Source organism: Saccopteryx leptura, chromosome 7, assembly GCF_036850995.1.
Source record: "Saccopteryx leptura isolate mSacLep1 chromosome 7, mSacLep1_pri_phased_curated, whole genome shotgun sequence".
NCBI classification, from domain to species: Eukaryota; Metazoa; Chordata; class Mammalia; order Chiroptera; family Emballonuridae; genus Saccopteryx; species Saccopteryx leptura.
Window position 1 is genome coordinate 76,500,783 of NC_089509.1, and position 18,335 is coordinate 76,519,117.

Consider the following 18,335-nt stretch of genomic DNA (forward strand, 5'->3'; position numbering starts at 1 on the left):
CCTTTCCCTCCCAGTAAAGGTTATGAACAATCCACCCAGTTGCTCGAGCCAGAAGCTTGAGTCACTCTTAGCACCTCCTTTCCCTTGCCTCCCACACCCAATGTATCACTAAGTATGCTGCTACACTTCCAAAAAGTCTCTATCAGATCCACCCACTTCTCTCCATCCCCGCTGCTACCACTGATCTCAAGCCTCTGGACCTCCCCTCTCTCCTCACCAATGGTTACTTTCTAAATGAGTCTCACTTTCACTTCTGCCCTCGCCACGCCATTCTCCATATAGCAGCCATGGAAATATTTTAAAGGCAGAAATCAGATCTCCTAAACATTCTTCAATGAATTGCATTGAATATAAGTTAAAATTCCAAGAGCTTAACATGATGCCCAGGTTTCTGTCTGACCCGGTTCCTGCCTCCTTGTCCACCCTCATCTCCTGACACTTCCCCTTAGCCTACCAGTCACTCCACTCCTCTCACCAATGCCTAACTCTGCTGCTCCAGGGCTGCTCTTTCTTTTCTGGGAAAAGGCCTTCCCAGAGCTTTTTTTCCTGGCTATCTCCTACTTATGCCTCACGTCTCAGTTTACTGTGACTTCCTCAAAGAGGCCTTCCCTATCCTTTTAGCTGGGCACACAGCCTCTCAACTAAAGACTCTGTTTCTTGCCTTTGCATCCAGCTGTGGACATGTGACTGCTTCAGCCAAAGGGATATGAATGCGTAAAGTGTGCAAGAGCTAGGGTTTCCCTTTAAGTGATTAAGCTTTTTTTTTTTTTTTTTTTTAGGTGAGAGGAGATAGTGAGACAGACTCCTGCATGTGCCCCGACTAGGATCCACCCAGCAACCCCATCTGGGGCCGATGCTTGAGTGCCAAGCTATTCTTTAATGCCTGAGGCTGATGTGTTTGAACCAACCAAGTTATCCTCAGTGCCTGGTGCTGACTCTCGAACCAATCAAGACACTAGCTGCAAGAGGAGAAAAGGGAGAGAAGGGGAAGAGGGAAGAGGAGAGAAGCAGATGATCACTTCTCCTGTGTGTCCTGACCCAGAATCGAACCCAGGACATCCATATGCCAAGCCAACACTCTATCCACTGTGCCAGCGACCAGGGCCATGACTAAGCTCATTACAGTCCTTCTTCCATCGTGGTGCAAGTTGAAGCACTCACCCTGGACCAGGCAGGGATCCGTGTGTTGTGTGGATGCTGGGGCCACACCCACACTATCAGACTTTACCTGCTTTCTTGAGATTGTTAGACGAGAAAACATTTTTAATCCTATTTAACTACTAGACTTTTGAATCTCTTTGTTACAGTAAAGGGGGGCCTTGGATGGGTGTTAAGTAGAGAAGTAGGGTCTGCCAGCAGCATATGCAGGAGGCACAATACAATGTGAATGGTACCCCCGTGGCCTTGTGCAAACGTGGGACTGCAAAGAAATTACACGATCAAATGTTTTTGAGGATCACTCTCATTGTAACAGGGAGAATCGGCTGGATGAGAGAACACATTGAGGCGGAGAGGCCAGAGAAATGGCTGTCATCAGGCGGAGGGGAGAGAGTCTCACGGATTAGCATAGCACAGGAATACAGAGAATAGGACCAAGTCCAGAGACATTTTGAAAGATGGACTCCAGAGGGCTTGGTGGTTGACGGGGTGTTGTAGGCAAAATCACTGCCTCCTCGAGCTGCCCATGTTTTAATCCCAGGGACCTATACATATATCACCTTACATGGCAAAAATACTTTATTTTTTATTAAGTAAAGGCTCTTGAAAGGAGGTGATTATTTCAGATTATCTGCCCAGTGTAGTAATAATCACAAGGCTCCTTATAATAGGGAGGTAGGAAGGTCAGAGGCAGAAAGGCATTGTGATGACTAAGAGAGGGTGGAGTGTGTGCTATGAAGATGGAGGAAGGGGCCAGGCGCTCAGTGATGTCAGCCGCCTCTAGAAGCTGGAAAAATCAAGGAAATGAGTTCTCCTCTAAAGCCTGCAGACAGAAGGCAGCCTTTAGACAGCATGCTCTTATCCCAGTAAAACCCGTTTTGGACTTCAGATTTCTAGACTTGTAAGATAAATCTGTGTTGTTTTAATCCACTAAGTTTGTGGCAACTTGGTGTAGCAGCAATAAGAATCTAATGTACTGGGCGTAGGAGTGAAGGTGAAGGGAGTATCCAGTATAGGGACCTTGTACAGCTGGGTGGGTGAGAGTTCAGGAACCCAGAAATGAGAGTGAGTAGGGGAGGGCAGGAGACCGTGAAGCATTCATGTGGGACTCAGGTTGGAGTGACTATGCTTCAACCTACCTGACAACCGGCCATAGGGATCTGCCCTCAGGGGAGAAGCTGCCTCAGAGAGGGGGATCGGGGCATCCTCCAGTATTCCGGGACTGAAGCCAAGGGAGGGAGTGAAAATAAACACCGAAAAAATAGAGTCAGAGAAAGGACTAGAGCCTTCTCGGTGATGATGACCCTTCCACGCTTCTCGCTGGAGACAGAGACAGATTTAACGGTGGCTGCACCAGGTGCGCCCCTGGGCCCCGACTTCTGAAGGGCCCCACAAAACCCCAACTAGACACTTTTTTTTCTAATGACACCAAGTTTGGTTTCACATGTGCAATTTTAACATTAATAGTACATAACATTTTTTATTTATTTAAAAACATGGTTAACGTGTATTTTTATTTTCCCTGTCTTTCTCTTTTCTTTAAGGGGCCTAATATTTTCTTCTGCACCTGGGGCTGCAACCGACCCTAATCAGCCTCTGGCTAGGGATCTCTTTCATCTCCCCCCCTCCCCCAGGACAGGAGAAGAGGAAACGAGAGAAGGGCTCGGTGCAGAGCCCAATTCCTACTTCATGGATGTGAGTGCCCAGGATGCTAGAGAATCACCACCATCTTTAGCCATGGTACAAAGGGTACTTTTGTGCGTTGGCTGCTCCACTGTCTACAGTGACAACTGCCTTCACCTACAGGAGGAAAAGCGAGGCTGACAGAAGGGTGCTCCTTCAGAAGGAAACGGCACTAACAGCACCCTGAATCAGGATAGTGAGGAATCATCCCAAAAGACACGCTTTGGATAAAAGAAAAAGAATAATAAGAAAGGCCTAGAACAAAACCCAAGTGGAGCACACAAAGGGGAGTGGCCAGAGGGAAAGAGCCAAACCCAAGACTTGTGGGTCATACAAGTCAGAGGAAGAGAGTGTTTCGAGGGAGAAGGAACCGTCAATAGTGTCCAGTGTTGCTGATGGATAGAGAGAGAAAAGTGAATGATGTTTGCACACAAAAATAAAACCCCTACCCTTTCATATGTGAATGTACATGTTTATAGGCATTTACATGAGCAAGCAGGAACAGGATGGTAAAGAGCCAGGGCCCTGAAGCTAAACCAGTCGGGTCTGAATGCAGAAGTCACACTTACTAGGAGTATGACCTTAATGAAGTTGCACTCACGTTTACATGAATTAGTTTCCTCATTTGTAAAATGGGATAACAGTACATATCTGTATGTGATTGTTGTGAGAATTAAATGAATACAGAAATGGAAAGTGCTTTGAACAGGGTAAGTTCTATCTATATAAGTACAGCTAGTGTTCAACTTACGACTACGATTGGTTCCAACAGGCCAGTCGTAACACGGTTTGGTCATAAGTTGAGTAGGCTATATGTACAGTACTGTGAAATGATGTTATAAAAATCTTTAAGTCATATTTTATCATAATTTTCTTTCATTATTGTTATATATCATAATTTTCTTTGTTCATTTTATGCCATTTGTATCATCTCTACACCATTTTGTTTCCTATTTTTATATTCGTCAGGTTTAAGTAAAACACTGCATTACCAGTACAACTGGTTTAATATCTGCAAAACATACAAAATTACAAAATACAGGTGCATACAAAAATACAAAATACAGGTGTAAAAAATACCATAGGAAACATTTTCCCAATTGCAAAACATATCAAAATATATAAACATGTACGAAACATTTTATTGGCCAGCACTGTCGTACGCCCAGCTGGGCAACGCTTGCGCTGCCAGATGCAGAGCAGTCGTGGCTGTGGCTAGCGATTGTGGTCGTAAAGTCAAATGGCCGTAAGTTGCATAGGTCGTAAGTCGATCAATACCTGTATTAGCTGTTGTTGTTCTTATTACTACTTATAGTAATGTGTTTGCTTTGTTATTTAAGCATAATCAATTCTGCCAAAGGGGATAAGAAAAGCAAACGTAAAGAGGAGAAATTAAATGAAAGTAGAAGCAAGTAGTTTGTGAGATAAAGTAAGTAGTGCACATAACAGCTGAACAAAAAAAGGAAGGTTGGAAGGCTCAAACAGGCAACAATATTCTTGATACGGTACATATTCATGAAGCATATCCGGCACTCAATATTCAGGAAGGCTTACAATGAACAGTCACTGGTGCCACGCTGAGAAACACAAGTGATACTCAAAAGGCTAACTGATCAGCTAGAACTGTGGTCAAGCATACTGGACTTGCTCCTGTTTCTCAGTAGAGAAAGCAAGGGTTGACTCTGGCATCAGGCACCCCCTGTCTGCCAAGTCCGCTCATTCAACCTCAGCTCTTGTCCTTATAACCACACCACCAGCACAGGTGAGCCTGATGCAATTCAGAGAGAAAGAGAGAGAGGGAGGAGGAGAGGGAGAAGGTAAAGAGGGAGAGAGACATGCAGAGGTTCTATGCATATTTCATAAAATATACCACCTGCTGTACCTAGCTGTCCTAAGTGTGTTCATCTACCCTCTCTCTTTCTTCTCCCTAGTTTCTTATTCTGCATTTTAAATGGATTCAATAAGCCATGTGATTTCAACATCGTATTTTTGTTTTTGTGCCTTTCAGTCAGTGACCTCTGGGACAGCCGGCCTGGCCTGGCGGTATAATTGGGAGCTAATTTCCACACCACACCCACTAGTTACCTCCCAGTGGGCGGGGAGATTCCGGAGGAGAGGAAGATGACTTTTTCTTTAGCCAAGTTTGCATCTTCTCCTTAGTTCTACTGGAAAAGAAAGAGGCTGCCAGGGAAAAATTCATGCCCTAACCAGGTCACTATAAATTCTGTTATGTGGACCCTTGAGATGATCCTGTCAGATTTGAAACAGAATCATCAGCTGCAAACTAGGAAGATCTGGCTTCACTTCTCCAACATGGAACTCCCTCTGAGCAGCTGTAAGTCAAGAACTACCTTTGTCTCTCAAATCCTTCCCACTCTCCTCCCTCACCTCTTCCACAGGCAGAACAGAGGGAAACTATGTTAGACCTGGAGTCTGTTTACTTTCTTCCTTTTCTTTTCTTTTCTCTCTTTTCTTTTCTTTTCTCCCTTTTCTTTCTTTCTTTCTTTCTTTCTTTCTTTCTTTCTTTCTTTCTTTCTTTCTTTCTTTCTTTCTTTCTTTCTTTCTTTTCCTTCCATTCATCCATCCTTCCTCCCACTTCTTTCTTCCTTTTAAAAAATTGCTTCTCTAATGTCTGGACAGATATGAAGAATGATTATTCTATTATGACAGCTACCAGTGGGTCTTTATAAGCTGTGCAAAGCTGTGCAGTTTCAAATCCTGCGGTGGGAAGCTGTCTCAAGGCCACCCGGATGAAAATCAGTCATTTTTGGAGTTCAACAACCACCTTAGTTTGTTCTCACTACCTTTACTGGTTTTGTCTTAAACAGCATTGCAAGTGGATTTATCACAAGACTAATGTTGCTTAAGTTTCAGGGACGTTTCTAGGCTCCAGGGGGCCAGTGAGAATTTGCAATTTCGATCTATTCTTTCTAAAGATGGACCTGAAATCCTAAAGTTTCAGGACCTATACAATTCTCATTAGTATGATTTCGTCGTTAAAAACGTAAACCCTGGAAATAAAAGACTTCTTTCCCTTTCACGATTTAGTAATTTTGGATAGGTCTCATTATATTTCAGCCTGGGTTTTCTCAGTTGTAAAATGGGAATAGTATAGGTAATTTTGGGATTATGGTAAACCTTGAGCAGTACTTCATATACAAATGTTCATAAATGTTAGCTGCCATTATGATCGCTGTTGTTGCCAGAACAAGACCATAAGCTCCCTGCGATCAGGATGTGGTATTCCCGGAGCCCATCACAGACACGCAGAAATGCCTGCTGAAGGAACCATACCTTTTACAACCACCCTTCCCATCCTCACTTCGTGTCTAACCAGAAGTACAACTTTAATTACGTTCTTAGTGGAACACACACAATTACCTCCTCAGCAAGGCGCCAGGCAGGCAGGCCCGGAAACACCTTCCCAAATATCATAGAAAGGGTGTCGCAGCCTCCGCGTACCGCGTTCCCAGCGGGTCCTGAAACGCGGCTGTGAGCCTCCCGTCCCCGCCCAGGTCCTCTCGCCCGGGTCAGTTGAGGACAGTCTGCCATGGCCGGTATTAGAGACCCCGAGATAACGCATTAATAGCGTTAGCATTGCTCCTGGAACTAAATAAGCGCTCTATAGACGTCGGCTACAATTATCATGACAATTCCCAGCCAGGCGGCCCTCTGCGCCCCGCCGCCCCCACCGGCCCCCGCGCCGCCCCCGGAGCGAGGCCTGCTCCGCTTCCCCGGGAGCGCGATCTGAGCCGGGAGCCGGGGTGGGGGCCGCGCGTGGCGGTCCGTCCCCCCCGTGTCGGAGCGCACCCCCAGCGGGGCTGGGCCGCGAGGTCCCCGGGGGCCGCCGGGGCGGGCGGGAGGCCGGGAGGAGCGGCCCCGACGCATCCGCCGCCGCCGCCGCAGGAGGCGGAGCGCTGCACCTGGCGGCGGGGCCGCGGAGCGCTGCCCGGAGACGGGCCGCCGGGAGCGAGCGGCGGAGGCCGGGCCAGAGGAGGCGGGGAGCCGCGGAGAAGGTCGCCCCGGTGCGTGCGCGAGGCTCGCCGCTCCCGGCCGCCCCGCCCGGCCCGCATCCCTCTGCCGCGCCCGCCGCAGCCCCCGCAGCCCGCGACCCGCCGGAGATGGAGCGCGCCGCCCCGCCGGCCTGCGCCCCGGCGCCCCTGCCCGCCGCCCCGCGCCGGGGGGAGACGGCTCCCCGCGCCGCGCGCAGCTGAGCGCCGCCGCCGCCCGCAGCAGGTGAGCCCGGGCCCGCGCGCGGGGACCGACCGAGCTCGGCAGCCCCGCCCTGGCCGCGGCCGCGGGGGACCAGCCGGGCGGCCGGACCCGGCGCTCCCTCCCCGCGTGGCGCACACTGGCTGTCAGGGGAGGGGGCGGCCGAGGGGGGCCCGCGAGGCCGGGCGTGTGCGGGTGTCCGGCTCCCGGCCCACCGGCCCGCCGCTCCCTCCTTCCTCCCCTCGGCTTCGGTGTTGGCTGTCATCTTTACGGGGTGCTGGGGAGGCTGCAGCCCGCACCCCCGGCGCGCTCGGCTCGGGCAGCACTTCCGCAAACGTAACTCGAGTCGGGAAAACAAAGGCGCTGCCCGCGGGAGCCTGAGCAGCCGGGGAGGGGGGCGCGTGGGGTGGGGGGTGCGGGAGGGGCCCCAATGTCCAGGTCCTTCTCGGCCCAGGCCCACTCGCGCCCTTGCCATAAACATCCTCGGGAGAAAGGAGGAGGTAGGAATCCCATACAGCCCCGGTGACAAAGACGTGGCCACTTGTGTATCGAGAGGACATTGACGTCTTTTTCTCCAGGTGAATTAATACAAACAAACAACAACAACAACAAAAACCCTCTTCTCCTGCCTGATTCCATCCTAGGAGAAATTCCCCGCCTTATGCTCATTCAGCTTGGTCTAACATGTCTTAAAGCCCTTCTGAGGTAGTAATAATGGGGGTTACCAGCCTTTCTGGATCCTATTTATTCCCTACACAGCCCCCTGCACATTTAAGTAGGATGGTGAAACATTTCAAATGCAGCTTTCTTCTCATTTATCCTATTCCCCGTGCAGACAGGTGGATTAATGGCCCTTAGGCCGGTACACCGTGCATTTTGCCTCTCCCACACACACTGGCAACCACAAACATTTCCTTTCATCCAAAAATATTTAATAAACACCTTACAGAGCTACTGGAATAGATAAAACCTTGCCTGTTCGTCAGAGGAAAGAACCAAAAACTAGAGTCGAGGTCCTCATCCCAACTACTGTTGAAATATGCAATTGTTATGCAATTGTTTGCCTGTGGACCTGTCTCGTGTGCCTGAGCCTCAGTTTTGTCTCCTGTAAAAGATAGTTGTATAGTATAGTGGCCAAGTTTTCCCCTAACTGTTGTAGAAGTTTAGGATTTTGTGGAAATCTAACCTAGATCTAATCTACATCTCATGATAGATGATTGAAAAGGGTGGGTGGACAAACAGTTGACCAACAACATGTGATATAAGCAGAGGTGTATTTGGAAGATCCCTTGTGCCTGCAGAGCATCCCTTTCCTGAGACTTGGCCACTAGCCAGCCAGGGGTATGCATCATTGATGGCCTTGTTAAGTAAAAGGAGAGGATAGGAAGCCTCACCATAGGGCAGGTTGGCTTTTGACACTTTAAGCTGCTGGTCATCAGGAGAATGGAAGATATTTTCAGTTATTTAATGGCAATTAGATGGTTTGTGTTTATCACAAATTCTAAGTAAAATTTAGGATTGCATAGCAAGCAGGAGGCTGGGGCATTACTAATGACGCTGGGGAGAAGGAGGAGAAAGGATCCTATTTCAATAAAGCTACTAGGACTATTTACAGTAACTAATTTCTAAGACACTTTGTGTCAATAGAAATAAGGTACATATACAAACATGAGGGCGAACTGAAACAAAGGTAAACTAAAGGGAAAGGTTTGCAGGGATAAGGTATTGGATCACTATCTATCATAGTTTCTGGATTATTAACAGTAATAGGCACTTTTTGAGCACTTAACTGTGTTCAAGACATCTTCATAAACAATTTCTAAATCACTGTAAGATGAGTCTTTCCCCCACTTTGTGGATGATGAAAGGGAAGCTCAGAAGGGAAGAAGGGTTAAGGAACTTACACAAACCAGTTAGTAAGAGGTGAAGTTCTATTTGACCCCATGTTTCTGGCTCCCAAAGCCCAGGAAATTTCCATATGGTGCCCCTCCCTATTTAGGACCCATTAAAGCCTCCCCTCCTACACAGATGCCATCCTTTGCTTCTTGTCTTTAAAAGTTAACTTTATTCCAATATACATACATTACACATGGTAACATTTATCTATGTAAGATATTTAATATATTTAAAGTGCATAGATATTAATGCAGTGCACTGGTGTGTTTACCCATTTGTTTTCACCATATTTTAGGTCAAAGGCAAGTGTGAAAACTAACACAACAAAAGATATAGTTAGTATTAGGGTGACAGGTTTCTTTGTTTTACTTGTTTTGATATTCAGTAAATCTTGATTTCACAATCTCACTGTAGGGAAAAGGAGAAATGCAGTAATGTAAAGGTGTCTGTTAGCTGCTTTGGTGCATCGTCTTGGGAAAAATCACAATATAGTAAGTGAACAAAGGAAACTGCAAGAGATTTATGGTATACACATACTTACACCTGCATAGCGGCGTGTGTGTACCCCATTGTCTCCGCGCTGCCTGAAGGAAGTGGGGACAAGACGAAGAGAAGAGGGTGCTTTTTACCTTATAAAGTCATGTCTGGGCTTTTAAAAAATTTTGCAACAAGCACATGTTATTTTATTATATAAACTAAAAAGAAACAAAAAGAGTAGAATCAGTGTTGATTCACTGCATACAAATCCCAAAATAAGAAAGACTGTGCCTAAACTCTTTAATGTTAGAAAAGTGAAACGAGACTCCGAGACTCGGGAGATCAAAGAACAAGGTGATCTTCCAGGAATTGCCGGTGTAGGAACAAGGGGTGAGGGGTCTGGGATGACTGGTTTTTACCTTTTCTAACAGTATCTCTATCTTGTTCTCCAGCACCGCCATTTTTCCTTCTCAATAGGAACACTTTGATGCATACACCAATTTGCTGGGCTGGGTGATAAGAATTTCTCCCTGGTCTTGCTAGTTACTGGTGGCTGTCTATGGAAGCATGATTATTCTCCATGTGGAAGGTAAGAGTAGGAGAAGTAAATTTCCCTGCTCTGTCATTTCATGAAATTATGGCACTTAGCTGACTTCAGGTAGTAATTATTTTTAGTCATATAATTTCAGAAGCAGGAACTTATTAAGTTAATCGCATCTGATGTGCATATAGATTTATGACATATAATCCCACAACTCTGCTCAGTTTTATGTAATAATAACAAAAATTATTGCTTAGAATCCTTAAAAGTTAACACGGTTCCTTGCTTAGAAATCCAGAGCCAAACCTATTCAGACCTTTCAGAATCAAGAAAATACTCTTGTGTTTGTACATGAAGGGAGTCTGAATAAGCTTAGTTTATTTTAAATATGAGACCATCCTGAGGAAATGGGAGTTATAAAATTATTTTGCAGAAGAGACCAATTTTAGGTGTCATCCAACATTTCACTCATGGTTCTGATTATGTTTTGGGCAGAGGGAAATCTCAGGCTTTGGATTTAAGAACCTCTGTTGCTCAATAATTTCTCCTTAATCCAGAAATCGAGGACAGAATCCTTCCCTAATACTAAATTCAGGTAAAACATTTTCCCTCAGAGCAAAACTAATGTGCCACATCCCAGGGCACAGCATTTGGGATTCCTGGGAGACGCAAACATACACATTGGTTTGAATTATGTGTGTGTGTCAATGAAAACACCTTAATGTCTCCATCAGGAATATTCCATTTGAGTAAAATTCCTCAGTGGGTAATTAACATTAGCTGTCTGTGGCTATTTTTTTGTATTTTACTAGCATTTTGGAGGGTAAGAAGGACCTGTATCAGCCTGATTTGTTGTCCTAGTTATCTAGTACTTAGCCCTATTTTTGGATTCCAGTAACATTTGCTTTGTAGCTGCTTTTTGTTTTTTTGGCTGTTCATATTTAGAAGACAGTTATTTACTATTTTGTAAAATGGCATTGTCTAAATTAAGTTAGTTGGCCAGGCAGCTTTTGGAAACTATGAGAGTCACTTGCTAAGACAATGATTTAATTGTGTCGAGCCCAAAACAGAAAATAAAACAAAACTAAAACAAATAAAACTAATGTGAAACACCTAAACCTTGAGCCTCTATATTAATATATGTCTGCTGTAGATATTGCAACTTTGGTTGTTAGTGTGTGGATTTAAATAGCACACAAGCACACACACAGCCACCTCAGTGCCCAAAGGAAGTTCCCCCAGTGTTGTATTTTAAGTATCCTCCTCCCTCTGCGAATGTGGCTGAGCTATGGACGTGCTGATGGTTGTGTTGAGGGAATGTTAATATTTGGAATGCGAACGAGAGCTCTGTTCTACCTCACAACCTGGTGTGCAGCTGCATTTTAGGGTGTGGAGGCGAGGGTGAAAGACGGTGGGCAGATGGGAGGAAATCCAGGCTCTTAGAAAAACCATACTCCAAAGGTGTGACATGGGATCGAATCAAGGATGGCCGAGACACTGTTTGTGACATTTTTCTGGCATGCATTTGAGAAGCGGAGACAAATTCAGGGAACATTCTGCAAGTCAAAAACAGGGGAGTCCATGTTTGAATGTGAGCAAATGTTTTGAACTGAGACTGAGAGTGGGACTAAGGCGGGGAGAGGGAAACAAAGACATCATGACATGAGTCAGCAGTGGCCAGAGGTGGCTTTGGTGTGGATTTACGGATTATAAAAGGAGAACTAGAAAGAGGAACTGATATTGTTTCAACAAGCCTGATTTGTGGGTTAACTGTGCCAAGGGAAAGTGAGCGAGGAGGCTGGGCCTGCAGCTAGCTCCCTGTGTGTTATGTCCAGAGGCCTCAGGGCACAGCCGGGTGCAGTGGAGAGCAGAGGCATGGTCAGCAGAGTCCAGGACGCCCAGAGGAACTCTGAGCACCAGCACCGGGCAGGAGTATGTCCCTATGAGCTCTGTGGAGAATTTACCTCTCATAACCGCTCTGGGAACTTTTAGGGACTAGGTTAAGGTGGAACACCCTTGGGCCCAAATAAGGCCTCTCTCAACAGAACAAAGTCCAGAGCCCCCACATTAAATATATAAAGCAGAACCATACAAAATGACATGCACATTCTCTTTGATGAAGAAATGCACAGGTCTTATCCAGCACAGTCAAGCTCTGTGGCTATCATAGGGGTCTTCTTAATTCTATTTCAAAATAATTCCTGTGGAATTAGTTTCTAATGTACAAATGGAACCCAAACTCACCTTTTGAGGGAGTTTGAATAAAAGACTCTATTGTTAAATTTCAAAAGGGTAAAAATGACACATTTTAATTTTCTTTCATATATAATAAGGTTCCCTGTATTTGGACGGTGAGATCTTTTTTCAAGAATGTCTCAAAGCCCTTGTAAGGGGTTCTTTCCGTTGTTTCTATTGGTATGCAGGATAAGCGACTTCAATTTAGCAACTCCCTATGGCCTTTCAGGGACTTCAGGATCCAGGGTACCCTGATCTTCACTCAGATGCTTTGTATTTCAAACAATGATTATTTTATACAAGCAAACCTCGGAGATAGTGTGGGTTTGGTTCTAGACCACCCTGGTAAAGCATCACAATAAAGCAAGTCTCAATTTTTGCTAGCGGAGCATCTTGCCTTCACTTTGTAAAATAAAGGGAGGGGGGAACAATATCTGTGAAGTATATAATAAGTCACACAGTACAATGAGGTATGCCTGTATGAACTTTGAAAGTGATAAATGTTCATTGAAAAAAAATCCAGTAAAGTATAAGAAAAAAATTACAGTAACTCTTAATTTTACTTCTTGGAGATATCCCCTAGTAACATTTTGGTATTAATTTATTAAAGTCTTTTATAAAATATATTTAGTATGAAGTACATAGACTTACAAATATTAACTCTTACAATACCTAGAAGATTGTGTCCTGCTTTTTTTCTCCACTTAATGTTATATATAGAGCATGAGAATTTCCCCATATTCCCTTAATTTTTAAAATTCTCTTACGTTCTATTAAGTTCTATTTTTCTATCCCAAGGGTATAAGGCTCTGTCTTCCTTTCATATGGATACAATGTGATTTAACTGCTGCTATTACCGATTGCTTACTGTGTTTCAGTTTTGATTGTTCTAAAAACTACTGAAGTAAACATCCTTACAATTAAATCTTTGCTTTCTAAAAAAGTTATACTTCTGTTCTCAATTAATGGGCATTCCTGTCAATCTTCATCCTCACCAGCACTGAAGATTTTCATTTTCAAAAGTATTGTTACGACATTTATATTAAATCTTGATGCTAGGGGCCCTGGCCGGTTGGCTCAGTGGTAGAGCGTCGGCCTGGCATGCGGGAGTCCTGGGTTCGATTCCCAGCCAGGGCACACAGGAGAAGCACCCATCTGCTTCTCCACCCTGCCCCCTCTCCTTCATCTCTGTCTCTCTCTCTCCCTCCCGCAGCCAAGGCTCCATTGGAGCAAAGTTGGCCTAGGCGCTGAGGACGCCTCCATGGCCTCTGCCTCAGGCGCTAGAATGGCTCTGGTTGCAACAGAGCAACGCCCCAGATGGGCAGAGCATCGCCCCCTGATGGGCATGCCCGGTGGATCCCGGTCGGGCGCATGCTAAGTCTCAATTTATTAGAGTCCTAACAGCACATGAACTAAATAATTTTAGATTATTTATACTGTAATATATTTAGTATATAAATTATTGTTTTAAACTATAGTGTAATTAGGGCATATAAGTAAAAATAATTGGTGATAAGTCTACAGAAAAATGTATTTTAAACATTGAGGTCTATATTTTGATATAAATTATAAACTCATAAAAGATGTGTCTGAGAAAGAAGCCCCTTTACTAAAATATATTCTATATAAATTGCTCCTAAAATATAACAAGCAATATTTATTGAGGAAACTTTCTGTGAAAGCTTTGTCCCTTGCGGGGGCTGACCAGGTTTCAGCCTCCTCTGTTTCTCTTCTCTTCTCAGCAGGTACCTATTCTGTTACCTAGAAGAATTTTGAAGACACCATTTCAAAATTGATAGATTTCCCAGGCTCCCTTATGAAAATAGTTGCACTTGCAGTGTCCCGATCTGAGAAAATGCATAAAGGTAGAAAGCTAGTAAGAATTGTATTAACATTTATTAGGGAAGTAAGTGTATGGTGGTAGCATCAACATATAAGGTCTACCGGAAAGTTCTGTCCGATTTTGGAATAAAACAAAATATAATATTTCTTACCGTCAATAAACTTTACTAAATAATATGATTACCATTATTATTAATGATTTTTTGCCAGCGTGAGGGCAATTTGTATATCCCATTTTTGAAAAATGTTTTATCTTTTGATGCGAAAAATTGAACCAGTGCTTGTTTGATATTTTCTTCATTTTTGAATTTTTTGCCCTTCAAAAAATTTTGTAAGGACAAAAACAAGTAATAGTCGGAGGGTGCTAAGTCCGGGAAATATGGTGGATGCGACAGACATGCTTCTGTAGCATTTCTTCCTTGTTGAAATTTGTAAAAATTACAGTGGTGTAAATGAACTTTATCAGTAGCCATGGGTACACTATCACTTCACACATAAGACTAACATGAATCAACTTTGTTTTAGTTAATTTGCTATGTCAGTATGTATATATTAAGTCATAAAAATAGGCACACATACGCCAAATAAACGTGCTTACGTGTCGAAACTTGTTGTGATAGAAACGGACAGAACTTTCGGTAGACCTTATACATTGAACACGAGTAGGATGCATATGTATGACACATACAATGAGGACTCCCACAGGTGCAACTGTGGCCCTGAAGGAAGCGAGTGGCTGGTGATCCAGGCCCACTGCCCTGGCTCTTGGCTGGAGGGGAGTAGGGAAGCTCTGGGTAGGCCTGCTTTAGGAGACATATCACTGGCACCCAGATTGAAAAGTAGAAAGAATTTCCTTTTAAAAGTTATACACTCTGTAACCTTTAGTCTCCTTTAGCACTCTTCATTCAGTAGTCTGGGTACTACCACTATTTGTAATATTCTTTCAATCAGGAAGCGGTTTCTAAGCTTCCGCAACTGAAGTACAATGACTATTGGAAACTCAGCCTGTTTATTAGTTTGATTATCCTGAACAATTTCATTGTCCTGTCTTGGCTATTGATCTTTGTTCAGAGAGAGAGATGACTATGCATTGATTCTGCTTTTAAATTCTTACATTGTTTTCCTTCTTGATGAATAAATGCGGAGCATCACCAGCAGCATATTCAATTAATTTCTCTTCCTATTTGGAACATCGATTGGATTTTTTGTTGTTGGAGAAACTCACAAGATATCATTCTTCTTTATAAAACATCTTTTCATGCTGTAATATGAACTGTTACTTGTTCCTCACACTGAGCTTGTTTTAAGACAGGAAATCGATTTGAGAGATAGAAGGAAATAAGGTTCTGGGGCCTGCTTCAAGTTTATACCATAAGCTAGTGGCACAATATTGAATCAAAAGCCCCAAACTAATAAATAGGAATCTACTTCCATGATGGTTGATGATGAGGTCTAAGGATCTAACTTACAAAATTTTTTATTAACATTTAATTTCACAAAGTGAAAGTGAAAATCACTTGGCTTATATTACTAAAGCCATATTTAGGGTTAAAGGTTATTCCTCCCTCTCCTTTTAAGAGATTAAAATAATTTGTTCCTTATATCCTCTTAGCTCCTTTTATTCACATTAATTATGTTGCACGTAAAATTAAAATATTCCTACTGGGGACTATATTTCAAATGAATAGTTATCTCTTGCCTGAAGATACTTAGTTATCATTCCAGCCCATAAGCCAACAATGTGTTCTCTAGTGAGCCAATGCTCCCCACCCCCTATTAGGCTGTGGACTTGGAAATGGGTATGGATATAAATTCATGACCATTGATGGATAAAATCCTAGCCTACTTCTGAGGAGGTGCCAGAGAATTCCAGAAACTTCATTGGGAAGAATGCTTTAGAATACTTGCAAAATAAGGCCCAAGGTTTTAATGCAATATTCTAAGACCACAACCACCAACAACAAATGTTCATATGCTAGCAAGTTTTTGAGTTAGAAAAATGCTTTTTAATACATTATTTCTTTTAAGCCCTGGAACCCCTCTGTGAGTTAGTTGACCTGGATTTGTGTTTTTATCCCCATTTTACCAAAAAGAGACTCAAAGAGGCACTGATTGTAAAAGCCAGGAGAGCAACAAAAACTTCTCTACCTCTTAAAGTTAATGTCTGGTCACATTTAACTTTAGTAAAACCTTATATATAGATTGTCATCAGCTGCTTGTCAAAAATAACCAATATTTATTGAGAGCTGAGAAGAGTAAAGAGCAATATCCTAAGAAATAGATTATCCCCTGAAGCAGTTTATACTCTGGTTGGACAGACAGGAAGTATCTATAAAAAGAACAATAAAATTACCCATAAATCCTATAGCAGCTCAGGTGTGTGAGCCATCTCCAGAAGTAGAGGAAGGTGTCAGGAAAATATTGCAAGTTTAGTCTATTACTAGGTGTTATAAAAGATTGCATTATATATAATTAGTAACTATCTGTCTAAAGTTTCTATCACTGGATATTAGTATTTACAGTTAGTGTTAAGAATAGGACGCTAAAAGGTCAAATGTTAGGAAATCCTTCATAGGGGATACAGTAGCAAACCCTGTCCATCTCTTTTCCACATTGAGGTTATAATGATTTTTGTAAAATACGAATGTGCTTTCCTGTTCAGTTCTCTACAGTGGCTCCTCATCAGGCTAAACATAAATAATACCTCCAAGTTCTCATTATGTAGCAGGCACTGCGCTAAGTAAGAGGTCAACATGCATTGTGCTCTGTCATCCTCACATCTACCCTAAAGTAAAGGTGTTACTATGTTCCTTGTTTTGTAGCTGAGGACACTGACTTAGAGAAATTACTAGCTTTCCCAAGGCCACAGAGCCGGGAAGAAGTGACAGAGCTAGGATTCCAGTCTCACCTGTACTTCGTAACCCCTTAGTGATGTGTATGTAGAAGGCCCTTCTTGATCAGTCCCATGCCTGTTCCTCCTCCTGTGGGTGACTCTTACTCGTCCTTTAAGACTCCCTTAAGGCCCCAGAGACTCCTGTGTCACCTGTTACTGCTCCTGTTTGAACATTTAGCACAGTAGGTAGTGGTTCTGTTTACTGCCTGTCTCTTTCTCCCACCATTGGACCTGATAGTATCTTCACCATTTAAATTATTGATCACCAAGAATGCATCCATCTAGTGGTTGGTGCTAACTTTATATTCGTTGGAGTAAAAGATAAAAAAAAAGAATGTCTTAATCGTCAATAAAACTCTCTAACGTAGTATTGTATCTTCTTTCCTATCATCTCTCAGCTTGGTGTTTAAGGCCTTCTGTGTTCTGTTGCTGTCCACCAGCCTCATAGGCCCTTTCCCCAGGATTCACTTTTTAAGGATCTCCTCTATCTTTTTGTTCCCCTCTTTGGGAATAGTTTTCCCATCATCTTTGCCTAAGGCAGATCTTACACATCTTTCAAGGATCCAGTTAAAGTCCCTCATACTTTTGACCACTCCTGGCTGAAGTTTGGGCTCTCTGCTCTGACCTCCAGAAGCACCCCGTTGTCTGTAATATTTTTTGTTAATTATTCAGTGCTTTATGGCTTCTCTACCGTTAATCTTCTGACTTGCCATTTAAATCTTGCATTTTGGACTCATCTTGTGAACTCTAAAGCACGAAGACAGAGTTTTTGGCATCCCTGACCCGTAGCTGCTCAATGCCTGGATAGGCAGCCTTGGCTAAGAGCATAATCACTGCTCACAAACATTAGGGGATATTTTGTAGCTTCATATTCATTTTGAAATATCCCCTAATGTTTGTGAGCAGTGTGTGTGTATATATATATATATATATATATTCAGGTTTGAGGGTCTTCTTCAAGTTTCAGTACTCATATATTTGTGGATAACTCCATATATCATATGTTTGAACAATTTTAATTTAAATACTTAATAAAGCTATCAATTTTAACAATAACAATTTCATCTTTTTTTTTTTTTTTATCAATTATAGCTGCTGTTTGAATGACTGAGTTTAGGGATTGGTAAAATGTCTATCCAGGCTTTAAAAATCTGTGTTATATATTCACAGTAATGGTGGTGATTAATGTCATTAGTGAGTGCTAGATGAGAAAACTTTCCTGTTTTCTAAAAAAATAAAAGCACTCCTTATCCAACTAGGATTAACTGCAAACCTATAATAGAGATTGCCCAGAGAAGTTCATACGGTTCTGTGTATAATTTGAAATGTCATTTCTCTTTTTTAAAAGTTTCTTTTAAAAAAATCTTTAAGACTCAAAGTTAAAACAAAATATTAGCT

The 18,335-nt window shown here is 43.0% G+C and overlaps 1 protein-coding gene across 4 annotated transcripts in view; it reads left to right on the top strand.

Moving 5' to 3' along the window:
* The first annotated feature begins 4,972 nt into the window (after positions 1 to 4,972).
* The window catches only part of MFSD6 (major facilitator superfamily domain containing 6), an 83,922-nt gene continuing 70,559 nt past the window's right edge, over positions 4,973 to 18,335 (top strand). For 2 of the 4 annotated variants that reach the window (XM_066346221.1, XM_066346224.1), the window contains exon 1: positions 6,608 to 7,077. The gene's annotated coding sequence lies outside the window, so the exon portion shown is untranslated. Of the gene's footprint in view, positions 5,177 to 6,607; positions 7,078 to 9,878; positions 10,016 to 18,335 lie in introns of those variants that run through there. The other 2 variants (XM_066346222.1, XM_066346223.1) reach the window with 2 other exon arrangements.